Consider the following 26381-nt stretch of genomic DNA (forward strand, 5'->3'; position numbering starts at 1 on the left):
AATCAAATCAAGTCAACAAGCATTTTATTCAGTACTTACTATGGACCAGGCATATGGACAGCTAGGTGGCACAGTGGGTAGTATACACAACTGGGAATCAGGAAGACTCATCTTTCTAAGTTCAAATCTGGCCTCAAACACATACTACTTGTGTGATCCTGGGCAAGTCACTTAACCATGTTTGCCTCAGTTTCCTCATCTGTAAAATGAGCTGAAGAAGGAAATGGGATCCTTGCCTAGAAAACTCCATATGGGGTCATGAAGAGTCAGACATGGCTGAAAATGACTGAACAACAACAAAAACATGTGCCAAGCACTGTGATGAGTGCTGGGAATATCAATATAAGGAAACTAGAGATAGTCACCCACTCACCCCTGCCCCAGTGGAGCTTACATTGTAGTTGGGAAAGCCAATGCATAAATAGGGTAACAGCACAAGTATTATTCAACATCATTTTAAGTAAAAAGAAACCACATTTCGGGTTAAGTAGCCATCTTGGCCACACGGGCATTAAGTTTTAGAACTAGAATTAAAATGTAGGTTTCCAGAGCACGGTTAGTGCAGTCTACAATAATAAGAATGCATTGCAGCATTGAGGGTAGAGCCTTCACCTTTAGAGTCTGGTGTTGTGGACAAAAGCAACCAGGCATCATGAAGAAATCATTGAACTTAGAGCTAAAAGTTGGATGTTCTTTTTTTTTTTTTAAGTATTCGGGGTTAAGTAACTTGCTCAAGGTTACATGGCCAGTTATTTTCTGGGTGTGGTGCTAAGTATCTGAGCCCGGATTTGATCCCCAGGTCATTCCGACACTGGGGCTGGTGCTTTTACTTGTTGAGCCACCTGGCCTCCCCTAAAGAGTCTCGATATCATATAAAAGTTGGATGTTCTAATCTCCATTTTTACAATTATATGCTGCAAGGCCTTGGGCAAGCAAGTCACTTAGCCTCTCTGAGGCTGTGCTCTGATTTAAAAAATGGAGAAAGAATACACTTCCTACCTCAAGGGGATGGTGTGAGCAAAGTGTTTGGTGAACCTTAAAATGTTATAAAAATATGAGCCTGGATTAGAATCTAGGCTCCCTGCTAGTTTTAAAATTCTAAGTCTAAAAAAAAAAAGATAAGAAGGGTCCAAGAAGTGCCCAGTAGAAAGAAAATGGAAGGGCCGCTACCTCAGACATAGGAGGCCTCTCCCTCCCAGTAATGAGAGACAAAGAGAAAGCCACCAGTGAGGTCTTCCACTTCTTCTATTGTTCTCTAGGTCTCTTCAGGTTCAACTTTAAAAGGTAAAAGTGTTCCCTCCCCGTGTTCTGTAAGGAAGACCTAGAATAAATGCTGCCCATGGACTGCAGAGCAGGCAAATCCAAAGTCCCCTCCCCTCTTGTCTCTTCCCTTGTTTATGACCCTATCACTCCCTTCTTATATTAGTTTGTGAGGCCTAGATGGGTCCCTTGTCAACAGGTAATAAAAGTTAGATTTTTTTCCCCTATCCCTCTGAGGGTGAATCTGGCATTATTTGGTCTTTGCTGCCTGGGCAGTGAAGAAGATTTGATGGGGGTGAAATAGTACACTGATAACTACCCAAGTGCCAGGGATCTGGCAATAAGGCCACCAGTCTGATATTCCTTTAATCACTGGACCATATTTCTTTCCCTTCCTCCCTCTATTCTCTACTTGTCATGCTCTCAGCTACTAAATTATTTCTCTTTGGAAGAAAGAATAAGCCAGGGAGAAGTGTGTGGCCACAGGGCATTCCCAACTAATGACAAACATTTTGGAGAACACACATGTTCCCGTCTAGATGTTACCATCTGAAGTATGCCAGGCAAAATGTCTTCAGTTAGTCTGCAAAGGGAGAGGAGAGAAAGTGGCCCTCTTAAATCATGGAAAGCATTTTGCTTTTCAAATAAGAATTTAAGGCTGATGGATGTGAATGCAAATGAGAATTGCCATTCCAATTTTCTGACACTGTCAGTAACAGCTGGGAGGGCAGCTGGAAAAGGGCAGAGGTAGAGTGGAAGTGTAGAATTTGGCTGCCCACCTACCTCCTGCCAGTGGCCAAGCAGTCCCCCTCAAAGCAGCCTGTACCTCAAAAAGGAAAACAGAGCCTGAAGTTAGAGCATCATAGATTTCAAGCTAGGGAGACCTAAGAAACTATTGAGTGCAGTTCCTCATTTAACAAGTGAAGAAACTGAGGAAGAATTAAAGCATCACAGTATTAGTAGAGTTGAAATCCCTTATATACCACTTAGATTTGAAACTCTTAATCTTTTTTTGTCATGAATCCTTTTGGGAGTTAGATGAAGCCTCTGAACAGCTCCAAATTATGTTTTTTAAATAATTGAAGGAAATGCCAAATTTTACTTTGAATTTAGTGAAAACAAAGATAGCATATTTTTTTCCCATCATGAGGTCAAGGAACCTCTGAAATCTCTCGAAGGACCCCTTAGGCTCCTTTGGAACTCAGAGTAAGAAACCCTTATCTAGTCCAAGTCCTAGAAACTGAGACTTGAAAATACCTGGGAGCATTTGTAAGTGGAAATCCAAGGTGTCTGGATGGAAAGGAAGCCAAGGTGAGAGCTTTCAATGCCATGACTCAAGCCCTACCCCTGCTTGGACTGTGCAGGGGCCTCATTTTGTGGAGCAGAAGAGATCTTGGGGAAACAGTCTGTGTTAAAATGCCCAAGGAGGCAACTGGTGTCATAACAAATAAATAGGAAGACTCGACATCTTCAAAATCAAGATGTGAATTCAAGTCCTACCAATAATGGAAGTATGACTCCAGAAAAATCACCTAATCTCTCAGTGCCCCCAGGAAACTCTTGGCATGGGTTGAGGGAGGTCCTTCCTAAAAAATCCTTCTGCCTATGAAATCCCAGGTTAATTTCTTTTTTAAATTTCTCTTTTTGCAGCCATTTGGGCTGCAAATGAAAAAGAACTGCATACCTTTCAATCCACTCACTTACTGCTCCCCATCTCTTCTGTCACATCAGGTTTGGTGTCCAGGTATGGGGGCAAGTGCTTAATGTGCCACCAGGAATGCTCAGACAGGTGATATCTCTTCCAGTAGGTAGTCTTAGAATCTAAGATTTTAGAGTTGTAAGAGATCAGAGATCACTGAATCCAACCCACTTAGGTTATAGTTATACTGAGACCCACAATTTCCCAGGGTTATGCAGCTAGTCAGTGGAGAAGACAGGGCTAAAAACCACAGGTCATGGGGCAGTTAGGTGGTGCAGTGTATAGAGCACTGGTCCTGGAGTAAGGAGGACCTGAGTTCAAATCCGGCCTCAGACACTTAACACTTACTAGCTGTGTGACCGTGGGCAAGTCACTTGACCCCAATTGCTCTGCCTTCCCCCCTCCAAAAAGCAAAAAAAAAAAAAAACAACCACAGGTCAGACATTGCCAAAGCATGCTGCCATCCCAGGTGAAGAACACTCATCAATCCCAGCCCTATCAACAAGCACATTGTAATATCCAAGGGAGCATGGGCCATGGCAAGACTGCATCCCATCACACGATATTAACAGGATCAGCATAGACAATCATTATGACTTTACAAGAGACTTTTTTTAAATGTGATTGGAAATGTGATTTGGGTATCCCTTTCTACCTCCAAAGAGAGCTCAATTACAGCCCCTTGTGGAAGGCAAGCATGGAAATAAGGTTCTGTCCATTTTTGAAAACTCGCAGTTCTAAACCTGGAAGGGACTTCAGAGGTCATCCAGTACAGCATCTTCATTTTCCAGATGAAGTAACATAGGCTCAGAGAGTCAGGTAGGTGGTACAGAGGATAGCATGTTGGTGCTGGGGACAGAAAGAACTAAGTTTGAATCTTGCCTCAGTCATTTACTAGTTATGTGACCCTGGGCAAATCATTTGCCCTCTCTCAGCCTCAGTTTCTTTACCTAATAAAATGGGAATAAGAGTACCTAACCTCACAGGGTTGTCATGAGATAATGAAGGTAAAGCCCTTTGCAAACCTGCAAATTTTTTATAGATGCTGACTCTGATGAGTTACTTGCCCAAGGGTCAACAGGTAATGAATGGCAGAGCTGGGATTCAAACTCAGCGCCCAGCGCCATGGTTCCAAGGAAAGCATGAAAGCCCCGGGGTTTGTTCCATTGAGATACACCTACCCTCCAGTACCTCAAAGGAGTCAGAGAGAACTCTTGGGGAAGTAACCAGCTGACTTTCTAGAAATTTTGGAATGAAACTGCTGGGACCTTCTACAGCCTATACTTTTCCTCCCTAGTGTTCTCTCTGAACTGATTCTCGTGAGAACTTGCTCCTGACCCTCTTGTAGCCTGCCCTTTCTGTGAGCAGCAGTATGGAAAAGAAAATAATGGGGAGGGGAGAGGGGAAGGAAGGTCCACATCCTTCTTTAAAGGGAAGTAAGAAATGGAGAAAGTGGGAAGAGATGACACCCTGGTTTTAGCAACAGTAAGATATAACATTTATTCTAGTGTGTTATAATTTTTTAAAAAGTGTTTAAAAATTGTATAGGAATTATCTCATTTGGTCCTTCTTACTACCTTGTGAAGTAGGCAGTACATATATTATTGTTCCCATTTTACAGATTGAGGTTCAATAAGGTGGATACGAAAGTAGAAGCCCCAATTTTCTGCTTTCCTTTTTTGTACATAATAGATTTGAAGTTTCATGTGCAATCTTTTGTTTGTCTATTATACTATGTTATAGAAATACTTGTTTTATTTCTTAAGTTCAGAATGAAATATTTTTTAATTAAATAAATAAATATATATATATATATATACACACACACATACATATGTGTGTATGTGTCCCTCAGTTGGGGGTGGGGGGAGTGTAAGTCCCTTGAGAGGAGAGCCTATGTATTATCTATTTTTTTAATTCCCTCCCATACCTAGCACTGTCCCTTGCACATAGTAGGTGCTAAATAAATATTTCTTGACTGTTGGATTTAATTAAAGTGACTAGTCTAAGGTCATAGAAATAGGTTGCTTGGGAGGGGTTAATGCAAAAATAGTCAGTTTAGATAATTTCTCTCCTTGGAAAGGTTATTCAGTCAGGCAATAATTGAACAAACATTTACCAAAAGCCTACTAAGTGTCAGGGGCTATGATAAGCACTGGGGAATACAAGAAAAAAAAAACATTCTCTGCCCTCAAGAAGCTTCCATACATACATCCTTCACCGAACTTACTGGGCAGTATGTAGTGCTATAGCTGTTCAAAGTCTCTATTTTCATAAGTCTTTTCCTATATCTTCTCTGAAAACCCATGTTGTGTGGACTTACTTGAGGGGTTTCAAGGCAGGCATGCAATGAGGAATCAAACTAATGTAATAATAATGGTCCAGATATTTCTGGGTGAAAAGGACTTCTGGTGTGAAAATTCCCTCTACCAATATTGATCGATACCCACTCTTCAATTCAGTGTCTCCAGGAGTAGCCTTGGGTACTGAAACGTGAAGGGACTCACCCTGCGTCACAGAGCTGTGTGTCCAAAGCAGGACATCTTCCTGACTGGAGGCTGGCTTTCTATGCATCACACCATGTTGCCTCTCTTAGAAATAATGATTCTTTATATTTCTAGGGCCTGAGAAAGTTAGGAAGATCTGAGGAGGGGCTAGGTATTAAATATTAGTGACCCTGGTTTTGTAGATATGAATAAATAAGAGCACAGAGACCTGAAATTACTTGCCCAAGATCACACAAATTAGTAGCTATAGAAGCCTTCCCCCTTTGAGACCCTCTTTTATTTCACTTTCCATTAGACTGTACCACAAAGAAAGGTCTATATAAATGAGTTATTTTTAAGGTTAAGAGGCACTCCCCTGACAACAGTCCTGAATAATCTAAGGTTCAGGAAAGGGGAGACATTTTCCAGTGTCACACGTCTGGCAAGTTATTAAGCATGAACTCATACCCAACACAGTGCTTCTCCTACTGGATTATAATATTACAAAAGATAGGCTGTTCGTGGAACCTTTCACCTAACCGCCAGTTTCCATTCTGCTACAGTAAGCCTTGGGTTTATACGCAGTTGTCAGTGACTTAGCAGAGAAATAAGCATTAACATCCATGGACCAAACCCATTTTTTCTCAGCCATTCACATTCACTTAAGAGGCAGGTGGCTAGAACACTAAGCTAGGAATCAAGAGAGAACTGTATTTGAATCCCAGTTCTGACACTGTTTCTGTGATGATGGGCAAATCATGTCACCACTTTGTGACTCAGTTTCCTTAGCTGCAAAATAGAGATGATAACAACACATGCCCTCCCTATTCTACAGGGTTGTTTTGAGTAATGTTTTTTTTGATACCGTAAAATATTAATATAAGTGTGAGTTGCTTTGATTATTCGCTTTGCCTGAGGCCAATTACAGGATTGATACAGTCAAACTACTGAACCCTGCTCCAGAAATGAAGCTTTCTGTAAAGGTCAACCTCAAACAGCTAGCTGTTTGCTCTTTGGTTTTCTCTTGTTGGCTTTCCAAAGTAGGGGAGTACAGGGAAGGAAGAGCAATTGAAGGCTATTAGAGGGAGGGAGTATATTCTTCAAGTTGGAGAAACCATAACAAGCCAGTCGTCTCATCGTGGTCTCACAGGGCAAGGTTGTTCTTTTTTGATTTCCTCTTCTAGTTCTTTTAGAAAGGAAGAAAGGAGGTTAAAGGATGGGCAACCAATTTTAAAAAGAGCAAGATGAAGGTCTCTAGCCCAATAGTAATAATAATTTACATGTGATTATTCAGCTTCAGTGAAACAATCATTTAGAGGAGGCTGAGATTGGTTTCTTTGTCTCTGTGACCAGGATGTGCACTGCAGTGAACTCAATCACCTCCACAAAGCCTCATGGCCTCAATGGTCTGACATATAACAAAGTAATCAAGATTAAAAAAAAAAACTCTCAACAGCAAATGCTGCTGCCACTGTTTCCAAATGAAAAATTAATTTCAAGATTAATTGAAGTCCTTTCTCTGCCTCCCAACAATGGAATTAGCATGTGGCATCAGTGCTGCATGCTATTCTTTGTGATGTGGCCTGGGAGCTGTGCCTTGAACTATGGCTGGTTGTATTTGTATTTTGGTTTTCATGTGATTTCTCAGAGCTTTGTCATGAATGAGATAGTCGAGATGAAAGCAAGTCAAAGCCCTGGCTAAATCGTGAAGCTGGCAAAATGGCAGCTTCTGACTCCCAGTTTTCCTCCCCTCTGTAGGGACACCTTAATTATCCATTTAAAGCACCCAGTCTTTTCCCCCACCAGCCTTTCCTGTGTGTTGGACCATCAGAGGATAATAACCTTGCATTTGACAAGTGTAAAGACTTAAGATCTTTGGATAAGAATTCATTATTTGGTAAAAAAAAAAAATTGTTGGGAAAACTGGAAAGCAGTATGGCAGAAACTAGGCATAAACCACTATCTTTCACCATTTACCAAGTAAAGGTCAAAATGGATCCATGGTTGTTTTCAAACCCTGCCCAGTTCTAGGAGTTGAAAGGGTTTGGCAGTTGCAATTGTGAAACTCCCGTACAAGTGGAATCAATCAATAAACATTCAAGGCATTGTGCTAGACCCTGAAGATACAAATACAAAAGAAAATATAGGAAGTGGTCCTTATTCTTAGATACTTACATTAAATCAGAATCAGGGCAAAAATGTAAAAAAAAAAAAAAAAAAAGCACAGGCAAATGAGTCAGGCTCATGAAAGGGCCAGAGGTAGGAAGCAATTTCTGGGATCCAAAATAGGAATCACATCGGGGACTGAAGACAGACTTGTAAAAGGCAAGGTCTGGGCCTCAGGTTCAGCACTGGTCAAAAAGCAGGGCATTGACCCAGACAGAGGCTTATCCTCAATATACTGCACTCATTTGGTCTATGATCAGGTACATGGTGTCAAGCCTGGTTTGCCCTACCCTGGGGTTTCTTCTGAGATGCAGTTAGCTCTTCCCACTTCTGACCCATATTATTCTCTCTGTCATCAGCCCAGTTCATTTGGAATCCATGATCTCTCCCTCCTCAACCCCTCTGAAACCTCCTTTGCGGAAAGGACCTGTCTCTATGTTGCCTCTCTCCAGTATATTTGCAGTCTGACATTCATTTTTTTTCATTGTGGAATGAGAGGTTGTCTGTTGTTTGATGTCAGGCATTATGCAGTAAGTGGGACAGCTGTTTGGGAAGGTAGGCAGGGAGCATTTCCTCTCAGCTCCTGAAATCATCCCAGTAGCTACACTTGCATTCTGCCTATGCATAAGGTTTAATCTGAAAGGATGCAGTCCCAAGAAGGTCAATGGAGATGGAGATAGACAATATTTTGCCAAATTGGGAAAATGTCTGGCATCTGAGGCAACCTGTGCTAAGAAGTTCACCCCAGAGTACAAGAGCCCGCTTTCATTTTGTGTGAATCGTGTAGTATTTCACCCTCCTGGGAAAGGGAACGTCCCTCAAGAAATGCAAGCTTTCCAAGAGAGCCTAGGGCCTTTTGCATTCAAGTGCCTGACTCTTATTGATCAGCTGAAGGCTTATGTATAGCTGCATACCACATTGTCACGTATTCGCAAAGATAGCATTTTTGGAGAACATCTTAAGCACGAATCCCTGCCGGTGATTATAGAAATACACAAAGTGCCCAAGGATCATGATGTGGAATTTCTGGGCTAGGCTGTCTACCTTCAGAACGATATTTTGATTAGGGGAGCTACAAAGCCACTCACAGCCAGGTTCCTATGTGATGCCACACTCTCTCTGCCCCATAGGCATACCTAGTGCCTAGCAAATTACATGTTTGTGTCTCTTGTGAATGGGGTAGCTGGCACAGGCCTTTCATCTCCCCCAGTGACCAGTGAATGACAAATCTGTCATGTCATTTCATCCCAGTCCTCTTTGGAGCACATTATAAACATAACGGGCAGTTTGGTCCCAGGATCAGCCCAGGGCCCAGAACAATAGCGATGGATTGGGTGAATTCTGAGCAGCCCCTTCAGTAAATATTAAATAATGATCATGATGAAATGAAGGCAGCATCTTTCTGCGTTTCTGTCATCATCATCAGGCACATTCTGGCAGAAACAGCAATGATTTACCCTGCAAAACTTGGTGACACCACTTTAAATATGTGATGACTAAGGTTTATTTTGAATATTCAGGGTCAAAGACTTACACAGTATGGGATTAGATTTGATTTTTTTAAATTACATATATTTCTTCCAGTACTGACTGATGTATTCCTGTGGCATTGATTATAAAGTTATCTTATACAATGGCAGGGACCAACTTCATCTATCTGTGTTTTCCACCATAATCAATCATAGATGAAGGGATATTATAATTAAAATGATACAATAATAATATTAACAAGAATAATAGCTAGCATTTATATAGTACTACAAGATTTGCAAAGAGTCTTCCAAATATTATCCCACTTCGTCCTTACAACCTACCTGGGAGGTAGGTACTATAATTATTCTCATTTTACAGTTGAGGAAACTGAGGCAGAGATTAAGTGATTTGTCCTGAGTCACACAGTAAGTGTCTGAGGTTGGATCTGAACTCAGGCCTCTCCCATTTGCCTCTGGCACATTAGCGTTTCCTGGCAAGCTACATGATTTACAAAGTGAATTTCTGTTAGTTTCCTTCAAAACAAGGTTTGATAATGGTTTTCAAGCAAGGATCGTGATTTCCCTCCATTATGAGTTAGTCTCATTTATTGTGACTTTCTTCTATAATATCAGCAATGACGATGATGAGACATTTATTCAGCATTTTAAAATGGGAAAAATTGTTAGATTTGAGCTAACATAACAAGCATTTATTAATCACTAAGTATCTGAGCAGGCTTCCCAAATTACTGTTGCTACCATCATCCTCTGCCATCTCTCACCTGTACCCAGACCATGCCACTCCTTCCCCTGCCTTGGGATTCCCTACAGCAAACTGGCCATTCTCAAAACTTTGCCACCATTCATCCCCACTGTCCATTACTGTGAAATGTTGAGTAGAGCTAAGATGTCATATTACATCTCACCAACAGGTTGTTATTGTTGAGTTGTTCCAATTGTGTCTACCTGACCCCATCTGGGGTTTTCTTGGCAAAGATACAGGAGTGGTTTGTCATTTCCTTCTCCAGTTCATTTTACAGATGAGGAAACTGAGGCAAACAGGGATAAATGACTTGCCCAGGGTTTCACAGATAATAAGTCTCTGAGGTCAAATTTGAACTCCGGTCCTCCTGACTCCAAGGCCAGTGCTCTATCCACTGCGCCACCTGGTCTGCCAATAGGTAGTACTGCCTAAAGTACGTAGGCCTAATAATCGTTTGAAGTATCAAGTTAAGCACAATGGATCAGGGGCCTAGCTTATGTGTTCTTAGAGTTCTAAATTCTGTCCTGGTAGCTTTTTTAAGAGAAAGAACAACCATAATTAGGGGAACTTCAAAATGGTGCTGTCTCTGGTACCTACTGGCTATGTAGGGTAGGGACAGGTAATAGAGATCTTGCAAAAACCTTTAATTTTTTTTTGAAATGGTGATATTTTTAGCTAGGAAAGCCAATGGGGAATAGTCAGTAGAAAGATGATCTCAGAGCCAAGAACACATGGGATCTCTCTGCCCTCACAGAACTTGCAGATTAGCAGACAGATGCAAATAAATACAATAAAAAAAAATTCTGGTGCTGACCCTGCTATGACTCTAGGCCAAAAGATGATGGATCCCTTTATTGTCTCAAGTATAAATGTAGAGGGAAGCTGGATTTGATTCAGGCGGGTACAGATATACAAGGAGTTAGGGTTGATTTTCACCCTACTCAAGACAGTTCAGAATTAGCAGTGGCAAAAAGATGGGATGAAGGAGGGGGGACAAGGAGAACCACAGTAATTCCCTTCTTTCTCTACTCCATCCTCCCCTGCCCCCCATCCTGGCCAGAGTCCTGCTAGCAAAGATGGAGGTCCATGTATGAGGAGCAAATCCTTTACCCTAGCATGCCTTTCCTGGTTTCCCACCTAGGTCATACTGGCAAACCTGGGGAGCCTTGGGAATCAGACCTAAGGGCACATGAGGGAACAACTCTGTGGGCATTCTTTCCTCCCCTCCCCCATGCCAGAATTAAAATTTTCTGGGGCCTCATGGTTCTGAGGAGCCATAGAATCTTTGACTAGTGGTTCAAGAGCTTAATTAGAGAAGGGAGAGCTTGGTATAGTGCAAAAAAAAAAAAAACACACAACCCGAACTGTGAATCTGGACCCCTGGGTTCCAGGTTTAACTACACTAACAAGTAACAAATAACTATTACCTTGGATAAGTCATCTTACCTCTCTAGGTCTCAGTTTCCTCTTCTAGGAGATTAGACAAAGATAGTCATGAGAAACTTTCCAGTTTTGAACTTTTCTGAACAGCTCAGAGATCAACAAGCATTTATTAAGTCCCTACTATATGCCAGACACTCTGCAAAGAAGAAAATGGAGCTAGAAATCTGAAGGAACCCTTGTGGGCCATTGAGTGGTAGGGAAACCTAGAGCTCAGCTGATCTAGCTAACCTAGCCACCACTAAGATGGGATTCAGATAAATATGGGGGAAAATCACAGACCTGCATAGTATGGCCCTGTATGAGTTCTTGGTGTGCTACAAGAGTCAGTGTGATGCAAGAAAAAGGTCACTAGATGCAGAGTCAGTGGGCCTGGACTCAAATCTAAGCCTTCTAACTTGCTATCTCTAAGTCCTCAGGTCATTTTCTGCACCCTGCTGGACCTCAGTTTCATCTATAAAATGGTAGAGGTGTGAACTGAATGCTCTCTAATGGACCTGCCAGCTCTGAACCACATTCAGCTAAGACATTCTTTCCTTCTGCCTAGAGTAGAGCCTAGTTTGAGACCAAAGGGAAAGCTGGACTCCCTGTGTTGCCGTAGGGAGGTTAGAGCTAGAGTTCATCTTGTCCAACCTCTTCATTTGTACTAAAAGGACCGTGGGCTTCAGAGAGGTTGTGATTTTTCCCAGGGTCACCCAGCTAGTCAGTGCCAAGGCTAGCACTAGAATGTACATTCCATAACTTCTAGCCCAATGTTATTTCTCCTGCAGTACCTGATTGTTGTTGGTTTTTTTTAATTGTTTCTGCTTGTGTTTTTAGAAATAAACAAAAAAAAGGTAAAAAAAAAAAAAAAGGACATGAACTGGAAAATAGGAAATTATATTTTATCTCATTTTAAATTAGAATATTATGAAATTTGGCTCTGATAAAGCATTTCTTCTCTAAACACTCTTTGCTTCTCCTGCATCTCCGTCATTCCAGCTGGAATCTTCCCTAGAGGAGAGTGAATCAGGGCAATGGCTCTGGGCCCTGAGCTCTGGGAGGCTGTGTTGTTACCAGTGGGCAGTAGCTCAGAGAAATATTATGTTAGGTTAGTGTTGGGGGGCTTGCCAGCTATTGATCCAAACAACACATTGAATCTCAGGTTACCAGTTTTAGGAAGGCAGAGCAATAGATCTGTGTAGCAGGAAGGCAATGGCATCAGCACTACTCCCTCCCTCAGAAGCTGCCCAGTCAGCCTAGGACAGCCAAAGAAGCCAGTATTCCTAAAGCAGCCCAGTGCATGGCTGACTGTGTGATTGAGAGAGCAAGCCCCTATGTCCAGCGAGTCCTCCCTGTGGAAGGACAGGGTAGATTGTGGATGGCTTTTTCTGTTTATCTGTATTTATTCCCCATTTGTGTATGTGTCCATGGGGCAGTCTCACGCAGTAGGTTGTACCACCAGCTGCTGTATGTCTGCAATACAGCATCAGAAAGTTGGGCAGTAATGATTACATGACACAAGATAGCTGAATTCCTGACCAGACCAGCACCTCTTTGAGCACATCCTGTTCTTATAGGCTTGCCTGGGCCACCGGTCTTGACACTCACAGACCATAGATCATAGATCAGTGAAATAAGAGATCTCTCCAGTAGAGAGACAAACTCCCATCTTGGAGATTATCAAATGTAACTTCCTCATTTTCTGAGACACAGAGAGCAGTGAGTTCCCCTTGAAAACATGATTCATAAAATGAGCCCCTTTAACTAGAAGTCTGGTGCTCATACAGCTATGCCAAGACTTTTCTCTTCACAACAACCATGTGAAGTAGGTAGTTTATCTCTTGGCAATGTGAAACTTATCAACTGAAAAGTGGGCTATAAATAGGCTGAAATGAAACCAAAGAGGTGCTGTCATAAAATCACACACTAATTTGTGTGAATGAATTAGAAGCATGAGGATCTGTTTTCCATAAAGCAGACTTTGAGAGAATCCAAAATGTTCAGAAAGAAATAGTTTTGAGCTGTTACCAAAACCCAAATTCTGGCTTCTCATCAAGATAGAGGGAGGGAGGGAGGGAGGAGGAGTAAGAGAAAGGAAAAAAGAGAGAAAGACAGAGAGACAGAGACAGACAGAGGAGAGAAACAGAGACAGAAGAGGGAGAGAGAAAGGAGAGAGAGAGAGAGATCTAAAACATTCTATCTGTGCAAAATCTTCTATGCATAGGAATTGGGGAGTGTGGAGAAAACAAAAGATGTTCCCTAGGTCATTGGAAATTGCTGTTGATGATTCTTCATTTTCAAAGAAGACCAATGATATCACTCCCTCCCTTTCTCCGTCCCTTTCCAACAGCATATCCAATGAAAATTCTTAATAAATTATGTTCTAATTCATTGGATCACATGTGAGCTCTCTTATTATTTGAATTATTTATTAACTGGAAATCAAGAAAATTTACTGGAATTTAATGAATGCCTTACCAAATGAATTATAGGTAGCCAAGGTCGACTTTATGAGAAATAGATAACTTTCTGCTTATCCAAAAAGATATTCTTCATTAGCTACAAAGGAGGTAGATTTCGGTTTAATAAAAGATAAACCATTCCTAGAATTAAATCTGCCAAAAATTGGAATGGCCTGCTTAGGAGGTAGTGAGGTCCCCATCACTATAAACCTCTAAGAGAAGTCTAGATGACAGCTTCTAGCATCGAAGATTTCTATGTATAAAAGACCTTAGGCATTATCTAGTCCAATGTCCTTCATTTTGCACATGAGGAAAAGAGTTCAAGTGACTTGGCAAAGGTGACACAGGTAGTAAGTGGTAGATTCAGGATTTGAATCCAGGTCTTTTGTCTCATGCTCATTCTACTATTCCATGTTGGGAGGTACAGGATTTGTAAAGGAAATTTATCTTTAGGGAAAGTTTTGACTGGGTATTCTGATATAACTTAATTCTGAGATTGCATGATTCTGGCTGACAGCTAGCCATGGCTAGACAAACACCTGAATATGGAGCAGTGGGAACCAAGTTCATTGAAAGCATCAGTCAAAGAGCACCAAAGATTTTTTCGGTGATTATTTGAAGCTTATTTCAATTATTTTTTTTTTATTTCTTACAATACCTTGACCAACACAACCTGTAGAACCTTCAAGTTAGGATCATGTTTTAACACTGGCAAATGGTTTCTTCCTTGAAGCAATCGTACTACACCATAGATCAGACCAGTTAGCATACCCTGAAAGTCTGCATGTACTTGACTTGAGATGCCACTAAGAACCTGGAAGGACACAATCTTTGATATGTGGATAAAGCAACAGCAGGACCCCCAATCATTAATATCAGTACCAAATAGGGCCCCAATATTCCCTCTACAAGTACACTAATACAAACGTCCCAATTCAGGAAGAAAGGCAGAAGGAACAAGTCAACAACAACGACAAAACAAGACACTGAAAATAAAAAGTGATTAGAGAGTCAGGTAAACTCTAGACACTAAACCAGAAAAAAGAAAATAGCTCCATAGCATCTACAAGTCAGACAAAACACATTTTGTCCACAAAGTCAACTAGAACTCCTATAATAAAGAAAGCAAGAGTGTATATACATATGGACATACATAAACACATGCACATCCATAACACACACGTACATCAGAATCCTTGATGAGAGAAGTAAAATGAAATTATAAAGATCTGGAGGAAATTTTTTTTAAAGAATAAGCAGCTTAGAAAAAGATATAAAAAACCTCACTCAAGTAATAGATTCTCTGAAAATTGAAATAGGACTCCATGAATCAAAAAGTATATTAAGAACAAAATCAAAAGACTTGAAACAAATAGGAGAAAATGCAAGGTGTCTCATTTCTAGAAACAACTGACCTGATACATAGGTCAAAAGGGAAAGAAAAATAAGTTAAGAATCACTGGGCTTCCTGAAAGCCACAATACCACTTTCCACCCCCCATGCTCCTGTTGCCAAGAAGAAGAAGGTGGAGGAAGAGAAAAAAGAAAGAGGAAGAGGAAGCAGCAGCAGCAGAAGAAGATGATGAAGAAGAAGAAGATGATGATGATGAAGTATTGAGTACTGGATCTAGAAAAATCCTAATTTAAAACTTCTGAGGTCAGTTAGAACAAGAAGGCAAAATGAACATAGAAAGAATCCATTGGTTACCTCCTAAATCCAAAAACAAAATAAAGTGTAGCAAAAATTCTGATTATCCAGGTGAGAGGGGGAAAAATATATTATGAGAAATAGGGTTCAGGTAGTGAGAGGCCACAGTTAGGATCACATGATATTTCCATAAAGAAGAAAAAATGTAGAATACAATATTTCAAAGGGCAAAAATATATATATAAACTTAAACTTGTAACCAAGAATAGATTATCCAGAAAAAGTGGGTATACTCTTATGAAGGGAAATGGACCATTAATGAAACAGAGAATTTCCAGCCGTTCCTGATGAAAATACCAGAGCTGAGTAGAAACTTTAAAGTGCAAATGCAGGAGTAAAGAGAAATGTAAAGTAAAATTGGTTCTTTAACATTTGCGCTGATGTTTCCACCTGCACATAGAGCTACTGTATAGAGAGGTTAATATTGTCTATGAATGTAAGGCTGATGAAAACCCATTGCAATATGCTGCTAGCTAGTACTAACAATATTACACAAATTAGTTTGCATAGCATATAACAGCACTGACAACACACTGTGAGAAATTGTTCCAACTAGCTTCTGACAAATAGGCAGGAGCTGTAGTGATGTGGCGTCTTCCTTTCCATGCAGTTTCTGTGTTTTTCTTGGGTGCTGATCTGCTGGGAAGCCAATGGCAATTTTCCTAGGGGAATCCTGGCTTGTCGTATACATTTTGTACCCACATCAGAGCCAGTGGTCAACGTACTAAAGGGTTAGTCTGATAACATGATTGTTTAGATATAATCAAGGCTACATATTTTCTCTCTTTTGAAAAAAAATATTAATGTCTTTTGTTTTTTACAACCTAATTATTTACTGATTTTGGACCCTGCCCTGACTGACCTCTTTGTTGTAAGAAAATTAAACTGTTCCTCAAAACCAATCAACAAAGCTATTCCATCCAATAACCGTCCACACCATAGTCCCTCATTTCTCTACCAAGAGGAAAAAAATGTTTCATCATGTGTTTTCTGGTTTTGTTTGGTCATTCCTAGGTTGCAGAACTGACAAAGGCTGAGACTTTGCCTTGTGTCTGTAAGGGATGTGCTTGAGTTAGCCTCAGATTTAATGACTTGAATTCTAGCCTTTCTTCTATTCTGGCCCCAGACCCATTTCTAGCCTTAGCCCTATTTGTTCATCAGGCCCTAATTGGCTTAAGAGCAAAGGACTGAGATTTTGATATATTTTAGGTGATATCTTTCTTATTTGAGACCTCAGTTTTCAAAGTATCTGCTTCCAAAATGAGAATTTCAGGAGGAAAAAAAAATGTGTATGACAATAGAGGCCTTGTTCTCCTTTTCTATGAACTCGGTCTCTTTTTACCCGAACTAAGGTGTTTTTCCTTTTGTAGGTCAAATAGATGATATTACAGGCCTCCTCTGCTACAAATTAGATGGAAATTGGCCAGATCCCTAGTTAGAGTGGGATGACATCGTTATAATGACAGCTAAAGTGCCATGAAATGAACTGCCTTTTTTGTTGCTGTTCAACTCCTCAGTCTGGTTTCAGAATATAACATTTGTGGTCCTTACACAGGTCCCCTAGCCTCACCTAGGAACCCTTCCCTTTGCATGATTAAAGGTAAAAAAAGCCTTAAACTATTTCAGACTCCAAATCATTAATATTATTTGCATAAAGAGAGTCAAAAGAGTTTTCTTTCATTAAAAAGGATCTAAAATTCCTTCTTTGGTTCATGACTGTTCCTGTATGACTATGTGTCCTTGGTTCAAGGTACATAATCTCTCTAAGCTTTACAATCCCTTTTAAAAAGGAGTGTCCCCTTGCCCTGGGACTATTCACTTCCCAGAGACATCTAGAGGAAAGATGGAAGCCATTAGTGTCTCTCACAGGAAAAGCACAGCATAGGCTGTGTAAAGACGAGTGCAGCAAATGGAATTACTTCATCCATTCAGTAAGCTGTAGAAAATTCCTGCTGTGCGCCAGAATACTCAGCCAGATCCCAGAGATACAAAGAGGAAAGTGAAACAATCTTCGCCTTCAAAGAACTTACAGTCACTTTAGGAGAAACAGCATTACACCAACAAGTACATACAAAATGCAAAGTTAATACAAAGTAATTTCCTGATTGAAGACACTAACAAATAGAAATCAAGGTGGACTTCAAGTGGGAAGTGGCATCTGAGGCAAACCTTGGTGGAATCTAAGGATTCTGGGAGGTAGAGGTGAAGAGGAAGAGAATGCAGGCAGAGGAAACAAGTTGGACAAAGTTATTGAGATGTGTGGGGAGGATGGCACATGCCAGGAACAGCAAATAGGCCAATTTAGCTAAAATATAAGATTTATGAAGGAGTCTAGTGTGCAATAAGCTTCAAAAGGGAGGGTGGAGCCATATTGTAAAGTCTAAATGTCAGAGGAGTTGAGGTTTTATTCAAGAGGCAAGAGAGACTCACTGAAGTTTCTTGAGCAGGGGAATTATGTAGTTGGACTTCCACTTTGGGAATATTAATTTAGCAGCTGTATGGAGGCTGGAATGGGAAGAAGAAAAAAATAGAGGCAATTAGGAGGCTATTACAAATACTCCAGGAGAGACGTGGTAGTTGAATAAATTGGAAGAAAAAAACGTATATGTGAATTGTTTGGAAATTAATTAGATTAATTTTGGAATTAATTATATTACTAGAATTAATAAGATGAGAGCTGATTGGATACAAAAGGTGAGAGATAGCTAAAAGAAGCTGGGTGACTAGAAAGTGGTGTGCCCTGAACAGACAGCAGGAAATCAGCAAGAGAGGAGGATTTAGGGGCAAAAGTCATGAATTCGATTTTGGAATTGTTGGGTTTAAGGTAACTACTTGTAGGAAATGTCCAGTAGGCAGATCGTTGTGTAGTAATGGAGTTTAAGAGAGAGGACGGGGCTAGATAAATCGACCTGGGAGTCATCTGAACGGAGGTGGTTATTTATGGTTATTAAATCTGTGAAAGTTAATGAGATAACCAAAAGATAGTGCAGAGAAAAGAGAAGTGAGCCTAGGACAGAGACATGGTGTATAACTACACAGAGCAAGATATATGACCAGTGATCCAACAAAGGAGACTGAGACCGAGCCTCAAATAATGCAGCCAGCAAAAAGAACCAGTAAATAGGCTGGGTGGAGACTTGAGAGCTCATTTCATTCAAAATCTTTTGACCACAAAACTTTACACAGTTAATGTTTCACCGGGGTTCTTTCCTTACAGTATAGGACTAAGCAATGGATCTGCCCTGACTGTTCAGAGACTATGCAGGGATTGTGTTTCCTTACATAATTGTTGAGTGTTTACCTATAGCCAAGCAATAGTTTGTCACCTCCTGAATAGTTAACAGGTGGTGGGAGAAGATGAGTAAACTACATAATGTAGCAATCTTCTCTCTCATCATCTTAGTACAGTGACTGGTATGTAGTAGGTGCTTAATAGATACTTGCTGAACTTAATTTAATTGAATAGGCTGGAATAGCATGTTTCAGGTATTCATATTCCTAGAACATTTTGTTGACTTGTCACTGTTGAGATTTTCTCATTTTAATACAGATTTTTATTCTGACATAGAAAACTTCATAATCCTCAAGGACACAGAGGTCAAGAGATTAGTAGCCATAAACATCTCCTTTCTCCTAAACAGAACAAGATAATAGTAGATACTACTAAAATCATCATGATTCTATATCATGATATTGAGAACCTTTACTATCCTGATCATCGTCCAGATTGTGAGCTTAAATAATTGTGTGTGTATGTGTGTGTGTGTGTGTGTGTGTGTGGGTGAGAGTGGGAGAGAGAGAGGGAGGGAGAGAGAAAGAGAGGGAGAGAGAGAGAAGGGTGGGGGGAGGGGTGACAGGTATCACTTAAAAGTATGGGAAGGAAATAGAATTCTTTTCATTTCCATAACTTTTTTCCTTTCCTTAATGCCAAATTCCCTCAGGGGGAAAGAGAAAGAAGAAGGAGAAAGGAGACAGAAGAGAGGACAGGGAGAAAGAGGAGAAGGACAGGGAGTTGCCCTCTGTGGAGGGTGTTTTCAAGTGACTTTAACTGACTCAGAACCCTAAACTGAAGCCCTGCACCAGAGCAAGTGGCATCTTCCTTATTCCCCTAGTTGTACATATGTGTAATAGAGTTGGGGGAGAAGAATATAGCTTTGGGAGGAAATGGGGATAAGGAAGTTGGAAAAAGAAGAAATCTCTTTGCATGTATATAGCATTATATAGGCAATGCATATATTTAGAGCTAGAACTTAATTCCTAAGATACCAATAAACTTGTGAAATTAGCTTCCAGTTGCCAAAGATAGTCTAAAGCAAAGATACATCATTTCCAAATACATGGTTTCCCTTTAATTTTGGCTAAAGTCACATTCAGAGCTACAGAAGTACTGTGTCCAAAGTAACATTCCACCTGCACTTACAGATGAGAAAGGTCCTTTAAGATAAGTTCACAAAGACATTGACTAAATGGGATATTGGGGCAGATCTAAGAAGATGCAGTACAATGTACTTATTCTTATACCATAAACTTTATAAGTATAATATTATGTAACTATGGAAAGATAGCAGTTTATAGGGAAATATCTGGTGACTACAAGTTAAATATGAATCAATAGTATATTAAGGGGGCAGCTAGACAGCACAGTAAATAGAGCACCAGCCCTGGAATCAGGAGGACCTAGTTCAAATGTGACCTCAGGCACTTGACACACTTACTAGCTGTGTGACCTTGGGCAAGTCACTTAACCCCAATTGCCTTGCCTTTTCCTCTCCAAAAAAAAAACAACCAAACCAAAAATAACATATTATGGTATCCCCAAGAGCTATAATAATCACTGAGAATCACAGGGTCCAGAACAAAGGAGTCTAGCATTCCATTTTACTTTATCCTGACCGGACCACAGCTAGGAGATTTTATTTAGTTCTGCATGGAACATTTTAAGGAAGATGTTCATAAACCAGAGAAAGTAAAGGAAAATGTATCCAGAATAGCAGAGGACATCATGCCACATATGGATAACTGGAATATAGAGAGGAAAAAAATGTAAGGGGGTAGTACAATACCTGTCATCAAATATTTTAAGGACTGTCACAGAGGAACTGAACTAAATTTCCTCAGCTTAACCCCAAAGACCAAAATTAGGAGCAATAGATAGAAGTTGGGGAGAGGAAGGTTTCTCAGTGTAAGGAAAATCTTACCCATTAGGATTCTTTCCAGGTGGAATGAAGATCCCTTCACTGAAGATCTTCCAGGGAAAGCTGGTTAACCACTGGTGGAGAATATTGCAGAGGATTCCTGTACTTGTAGAGATCCAACTAGTTGATATTTGATGACATTTCAACTCTGAATTGCCATGAAGTTCCTTTTCTGTCAAAATAGGATACAAACCTTATTAGACATGAACATGCCTCAAATGGTCTAAGCTGAAATGTGGTGTATTTTTTTGAGAAAGGACATATGAATTAAAGAATGAGCAGCTTTTAACATTTCTTCTAAAAATTATTTATCATGTGCCTGTTCTACACAAGGTACCAAGCTATGTTCAAGTCGCCAGAGATAAGAGAATTATAGTCATTATAATACTGTCTCCCAAATGCATAGTAACCGAGATAGGCTCTTCTAAAGATTGTTTTTAGAAATTACCTGAAATTTTTTTTTGCTTTTTTTTTTGGAGGGGGGAAGGCAGGGCAATTGGGATTAAGTGACTTGCCCAAGGTCTCATGGCTAATAAGTGTTAAGTGTCTGAGGGCATTTTTGAACTCAGGTACTCCTGACTCCAAGGCCAGTGCACTATTCATTGTGCAACTTAGCCACCTCTACCTGAAATCTTAATGTGGAAACCATATGGTTAAGGAATTGGTAGCCACGAAACCCTAGACCTTAGGGGAAAACAGCAGTAAATTTCTCCTAGATTACTGTTATAGTCAGTACTTATAATATTCCTCTCTACAAGGAGCAATGTAGTTGCAGTATAAAGCAAGCTGCCTTATATCAGAAGAACTAGGATTTATGTCTTGTTTCTGACACACACTCACCCTTGAAGACTTTAAGTTACAGAGAAGAGGCCAATCTATGTTAGAGAAGCAGTTCCTCACTGGGAGCTCAGAAATCAAATGAGACCAGATATTTGTGCCTTCATAAGGAACCAGGGCCTGGCTAGTCCATTTTCATGGTATTCTTTTCTTTACCCTTTGGTTGGATTGTATGGATGGCATTGAATATCGGATCACAGATTTAGACCTGCTAGAGATCATCTAGTTCAACCCTCTCATTTTACAGATGAGGAAACTGAGGCCCAGAAAGGTTAAGGGACTTGCCCAGAGTCATATAGCTAGAAAGTAAAGCAAGAACTCAAACCCAAGCTTCCTGAGTCAGTGTCTGATGCTTTTTTGTTCCACGCGCTGTTGCTTCATAATAGCATCTACACATTTCAATGAAATTAAAATTGGTGTTATTTCTTTCATTCCCAGGAGTGCCTTTGTCAATCCCATGACACTCTCAGTCTGTCTACCATTCCAAAACTCATTGTATTGGGAAAGAAGCAAAATGCCTTCATTCTCACAAGGGCTTGAGAATCATTTCCCATCCTTCATTTTGTCAAAATCATGAGTTACTCAGTTTGGTTCAGGGAAACCAATATGTTTCCCGTGCATGTTTTAGGGAACAAGGGAGGAGGTGAACACAGAAAAGGACCATACAACTGAATTCCCACCGCCCAGGCAAAACCCATCAGTAGCAGCTAGTAACCAACAGAGCACAATTGGATTTTTGGCGCACTCAATTGGATTGCTCCTGTAACAAAACTTACCTTTTGGGGAAGAAAAAAAAATGTCTTTAAGAAAGTGAACCAAAATCACTTTGAAAAGTTCATTGTATTTGAATAATTATTAATTAATTCCTATACAAAGAGTGAGTGGCAGTGTGGTGTATTAGAGAGAGAGTTTCCAGGAAAACTTGGGCTTGAATCTTGCCTCAGAAGTCAGTGTGCTTGGTCAGAAGGGTCAAACACAGGCCTGCTGGCAGTGTGTGGACCAGACCAAACCAGATTAAAATACAATTGGGAAATATTCGGCAAAATAAGTTAGAATACAATAAAACATATGATGTTACACTTTAAAACTAAGTCAGTATGCACCTTCAGGGATGCTTATGTATGGATTAGTGGCCCTGGTTTCTATTTGAGCTTGCCACTACTGCTCTAGAAGACTCTTTAAGATTGTGAATTAGAATAGGTGCTACCTGTGTTGATGGGGCAAGTGTATTTCTCCAGGAGTTCCCTATATCAATTAAATCACGGGCCTGGTCTCCAGTCCCTACGTAGAGAGGGCAGTCCTAGGAATTGGGGGAGATACAAAGGTTGTCTAAGATAGAAATGTCTCTTGGAGAAGAGAGGGGACCTGATACAAACCACTGCGGAATGAGTGCCTAAGAAGAATCTAACAGTAAGATCTGAGAAAAAAAAGATCACTGCCCATTCTGTGGATCAGGAAAGACAACATTTAACTTGAGTTTTAAATTTTTGGTAGAAATTCAACAAGAAGAAGAAGAAGAAAAAGACTTTTTGTTCTAAAGAGCAACGTGAGCAAAAGCCCAGAAGAAGGAAATTGCTGAGTATGCTCAGAGGACAGCAAGGAGGTCATTTTGTTTGGTGGATTGAGTAATGTATGGGAGGAGGACAAGATAAGACTGGTCAGCTAGAATGATGCCAGCTTGTGTTGGGCCTGAAATAACTGACTCAGAAGTTCCAATCTCAACTTGGAACACATTAAAGAGACATGGAGGGATTTTAAGCAGAGGAGTGCCATGCAAAGATCTATGCACAAGAAGAAACGGTTGGTTTAGAAATTTCAAAAATTGATTTTAACTAGATTTCATGAAAGATTCTGACACTATATCTCCTATTATTCTTGTGGGCAAGATAAAGAGTTGCAGGCTTTGCGTTGGCTTAATTTGGAACTGATTTATTGGCCAGACCCAAAGAGTAGTCTTTAATGATTTGATGAGATATTAGAAAGAAGTCTCTAGTGGAATACCCTAGGCACCTGTGTTTGGCTCTGTGCTGTTAGATATTTTAATCAGTTACTTGAATTAAGGCGTAAATTGCATGTTTATCAAATTTGTAGATGACACAAAGCCTAAAGTATTAGATGATGAGTCAAAATCCAGAAAGATCTCAACAGGCTAGAATATTCGGCCAAAACTAGTAAGATTGGATAAAAAAATCAACTTCAAAGAACAAGAGAGGAGAAATGTGACTAGACAGCATTGTGACTGAAAAAGAGCTGGAGGTTGTAGCAGACTCTAATCAAAATACGAGTCAATAATGAGATTTGGCAGACAAAAAAGCTAATTTGATCTTTGGCTGAATTAAGACAGAGAGAGCACCCAGGGTTAGTGCAGTGATCATCCCACTGTACTCCGGCCTCATTAGATCACATCTAGAGTGCGGGGCTCCGTTTTGAGGGCCACATTTTAGGAGGACACTCATACTCTGACAAAGATCCTCAAAATCAGGCTATATAAAGATTAATTGAAGGAATTAGGGATAGGGTTTAGCCTAGAGAAAAGAAAAAGAATTAGGGAAGATATGATCGTTTTCAGGTATTTGAAGGGCTGTTGTATGGAAGAAATACTAGATTTGTCCTTATTGGTTCCAGAGGGCAGAGCTAAGAATAACAAATGGCTAGATCCTGCAAAGAAATGTTTAGGCTTGAGATCAGGGAAAACATCCTAACAATCAGAGCTCTCCCAAAGGGCAATGGATTGCCTCAGAAAGCAGTGGACTCCTCCTCATTAGAAGTCACCAGGCAAATGCTTGTTGGTTGTGTTGTAGAGAAGACTCTAGTGTAAAAAGTGGATTGAAAGAGACAGTGTCCTGGTGTAGAAAGAGTACTGGACTTAGAATCACACGAGACATGGGTTTGAATTTGACCATTGTCCTTGCGTGAGTTATCTGACCTTTCTGCTTCGGATTACTCCTCACCTCTCAAATGGGAGAATAAGAATATACAGATTACCTACCTTAAAGGGTATTGCAAAGATCAAATAAGATAAAGAGTGTGATGTGGTTTTTTTATATTAAAGGTCTATATAAATATAAGCTGTTAGTATAATTATGTAATTTCTTAAGGTCTTTTCATTCCCTGAGATTCTGTGAAGCAAGAAGATCTGTTAAGAAGCTATTCTAATAGTATAGGCAGTTGAATGAAGTTAATTTTAAAAAGCATTTACTGTGGGCTAAGAACTAGGAATTCAAATAGTAAAAAGGAGACAGTTCCTGCTCTGAAGGAGCTCACAAAATAATTTGAGGATAAAGTACATTAAATAAAATGAGCTTCGGGATGATGGAGAGGCCCAAAGTCTTAAGGGTGCCTCAGCTAGGCAGATGACAAAACCCAGGGGTCCCTTGGGTTTCATTAGTAGGTCTGATGATATAGAGGCAGACAGTGGGACTGGTGGACATAGAAGCAGGGTAGATAGGAGTAACTGGATAACCTTACCAGACACAAGGCAAAAGTCCTAGTGGTGTTCTATCTCAGTGGAAGGAGTATCATTGGAGTCCTATATTACCTAAGCCATGGGAGCACTGAGGCAACTTCAGTGAGGCAAAGGGAAGGCAAAGGGAGAGGGTGGCCCAAGTGGTAGCAGGTCGTTTTGGATGGGTCTTTGGTTAGTCTGGCTCCAAATGAGTTTGGGAATCCCAAGGCCAGAAAAGAGGGGAATAGAAAAATGGGGAGAAGGTACCCCATTGGCTCTTCTATATGGGTTCAAATAATAATAAAAACCTTATTGGCTAAGTAGTGGCAGTGGGGGCAGAGAAGGAATGTATGAGAGAAATATCGTGAAGGTTGACTTAACGGGACTTGAAAAATGATTAAATATTAGTGTTGTAGGAAAGGGAAAAGTCAAAGATCACACCAAGATTTTGAACATGAGGGAATGAATGAGTGATACTAAGTCAAATCAAGGTCAATATGCATTTTTAAGTGCCAGTGATGAGCCAGGCAGAGTATTAAGTCCTAGGGATACAAAGAAAAACAGAAACAGTCCCTGCTTTCAAGGAGATATACACATATGTATATGTTACATATACATATTTAGATAGGTAGGTAGATAGGTATAACAAGAGTGGGACCTATATGGGCTATATATATATAGGGATGGCTGACATTGGGAGGCTTAAAGGGAAGCAGAATAGACATCTCTAGCCTAGTCTCTCCCATTTGCCTTCTCCAAGGGAAACTTTAATTCCTGCCAGGTGGGAAAGGAGGAAGTTGGAAGTGGAGTCACTCTGCTCTCCTCAGAGAGAAGGGGTACCAGGCTGGAACTATATCTATCTGCTCCCTTAAATATTGTAAGTCTAGGAGATATGATTGGGTTCCATCTAAATTATGATTACTTTGTTATTTTTAAGAGGAATGGAGACTCCAAGCTCTATATCCAATACTTAACTCATTTCCCACCAAATAACAGCTTCACAGTGAACACAAATAGCAAAGAAAACCCACTTATGCAATTCAGTAGCTAAACAGAAATCAGAGACAGTATGCATGAGAGAGTATATACCATACAATAGGAGTAAAGGAGTAAGGAAGATCTCTCATTGGAATCAAGGTGACTAAGCTCACCTTGATTTCTTACAAGGGGAAACTCCCTAAAGTCTCTATTGTCACTAGCTGGAAATAGGAACATGATAGAGACTGTTGGCTCCTTTTGTGTTTCTCCAGAGTATTTTCCTTCACCAACCTGAAGTAGGATTGGTCTCTTCTACCTTCCCTCTTGTAGCTAGAAGCTGAAAGTGGCCAAAGAGCCTCAAAGCTTGAAGGGTCTCAAAGAAGACTTGAAGCCTGATGAGTCCCAAAGGGTATGGAAGCTTGAGGAGCCCCCCAAAGGCCTGGTGAAGGCTGGAGCTCTCTCACTTCTCACCAACTCCAATCCACTTTC

The 26381-nt window shown here is 40.3% G+C and overlaps 1 long non-coding RNA gene across 1 annotated transcript in view; it reads right to left on the reverse strand.

Annotated features, from left to right (window-relative positions):
* LOC138159809 (uncharacterized) overlaps positions 1-26381 on the reverse strand; it is a 74882-nt gene that overhangs the window by 13163 nt on the left and 35338 nt on the right. Inside the window, exon 2 of the long non-coding RNA XR_011167991.1 lies at positions 20636-20804. This is a non-coding gene — a long non-coding RNA (uncharacterized lncRNA). The remainder of the gene's footprint in view (positions 1-20635; positions 20805-26381) is intronic.

The sequence above is a fragment of the Petaurus breviceps genome, unplaced genomic scaffold (assembly GCF_028583685.1).
Source record: "Petaurus breviceps papuanus isolate PSGF00001 unplaced genomic scaffold, PetGlider_PUasm1.0 178, whole genome shotgun sequence".
In the NCBI taxonomy this organism is placed as follows: domain Eukaryota; kingdom Metazoa; phylum Chordata; class Mammalia; order Diprotodontia; family Petauridae; genus Petaurus; species Petaurus breviceps.